This window comes from Nicrophorus vespilloides, unplaced genomic scaffold (genome assembly GCF_001412225.1).
Source record: "Nicrophorus vespilloides isolate i.1.1-1 unplaced genomic scaffold, Nicve_v1.0, whole genome shotgun sequence".
In the NCBI taxonomy this organism is placed as follows: Eukaryota; Metazoa; Arthropoda; class Insecta; order Coleoptera; family Silphidae; genus Nicrophorus; species Nicrophorus vespilloides.
In genome coordinates this window covers 15767-17918 of record NW_017096658.1, presented here as the reverse complement: position 1 = coordinate 17918, position 2152 = coordinate 15767, and positions in this window count along the sequence as shown.

The following is a 2152-nucleotide window of genomic DNA, read 5'->3' as shown; positions in this document are numbered from 1 at the left end:
AATTGAATACGCACCGAAGTTTAGACAATGCGCATTCAATTTCGCTAACTTTCCTACTATTTCGCAAAATTTTAGTTCAGAATATTTGCAGTTTTCACATTTAATCGCCATTATTTTCACAACGCATTAAAATTCATTGCAACTTTACGCTAAATCCCGTTACAATCCAATTTTTTGTGCTCAATTTTACACAATTTTCAGAATTTACAGAATGCTGTAATTATAAGAATGTTTAATGAAAGTTTCCAATTGAAAATTCGTTTCAATTCCAAGCACCGACATTTGCTGCTGCAAAGCGGAGATGAATCAGAGATAAACGATGCTCCGGGGCTGCGAAATGAACTTATTACCACTTCGGCTGCCGTATCCGTTCGAATGTAAATTTAATCAATTTTAATTGCAATTCGGACAAACAAAACACACAAAAGAAATTCCTCACACTTTATATTAAATTTAATGAAGCTTTTCGGACCTTTTCCATGTTCCATTAATTAGAAATAATGAAAAAGAAAATCACCTTTTCAAAAGGGAGTCTTCTAACAAGACCCGTTAACTTTGGTAGTAAAATACAACGATTATTTTGTTGCTCCTGCACATAACATTAGCCTTATGCAAATTTTGTTGGTAATAAACACGTAATTTCGCAGAGATTCTCATCGCTAACAACCATATAATAACTCCGATTATAACTAAAAGTTCCCATTAAAATGTGAAAAATAAATGCGAACATTATCAACGCAATAAATACGTTTTTATTCTATATTTTGTGGTTGTTAAATACTTCAATTTTATCGTCGCATCAAATTGCAAAAAACCGATACATTTTGTTATTGCATTCATTTAATATTGTTATTTCCAATTGGATTTATTTAAAACAAAAACAAAAATTAGTGAAACCAAAATGTATACATGAAATACGATACATTTTCAAAACGGATGAGCATAAAATGTAATTTTATCTGAAATAGTAGTAAATTTGATATAAATAAATGCAACTAAATTTATATTGAAAAAAGCGATCAATTTCTCGTTGTTCTTTCAAAATGAAATTGAAGACAATGATTGCATCGAAGAAGGAGAAGTAAAAGAAAAAAACGAAATTTCGTTCTCGATTTCGATACGCGTTTATTCGAAGTGCGTTCAATTATGTCATACACACAGAACACATACGAAAAGTGTGTCACGGTCAGAGAATCGTGCAGCAGCAGTGTGTCGAGTTACGAGCGTAAAAAGTAAAAGTTGAACAATTTCTTTGCGGCACACGGGCGGGACGATCTATATATTCATCGAAAGAAAGAAAGAATAAAAAGGACACGCTCTTCGTTTGCGCAACCGAATACATTTATAATGGCAAAAAAAAAAAACGAATAAATTTTATTTTGCTTGCAGGATGATGGATTGCGCGATCGACCGGAAACGAGTCGGAATGAAATTTGAAGAATTTCGCCGAAATTATAACGAAATTATGCAAAGTTATGTAACTTTTAAAAAAATATATATTTGGAGCAGGTGCAAATTTTTCGTGATCCTCGACCGTTTTGTTGGCTGCAGGATATTGCGTTGTCGATCTGACGTAATTGCAAAGTTTGGAAAATACGTTTTATTCCAATTATTTTCTCAGAGTTTGTAAATGACAAAGTTTAACTTAAAATATCTTTTAAAGTGGATAAATATAGGTTCATATTCATATATTGTTCATAATTTGAAAATTTAAAATTTCTGGTTAAATAATGTTGAATAATTTAGAGAAAAAAACAATCTTTCAAATAAAAAAATCCACTATTCCACTATTTCCTTTCACTGTGAATCTGCTGCTATCCTTAACACTGTCATTGTCCATCGACTTGTCTGAATGTTCATATGCTGAACCTAAATCATTTCACTATCCTTTTGTGATGAACAATGGCCCTATTGCTGCAAATACCGAGAGGGCTCACAAAGGGCCTGGCTTGACCAGGATTTGAACCTGTGACCACTGGCACGTGGGTAGGGCCAAATGGTTAAGATTTTGCTATTAGTCGCCGAGTTAATTAAATTTAATTAACAGAAAATTCATAATCAAGTAACATGCTTATCAAAAAAAATCAACATTCAGCTTTCATACGCATATTTGTATTCACTCTATCTATAATAGTTTTCGAGTAAATCAATG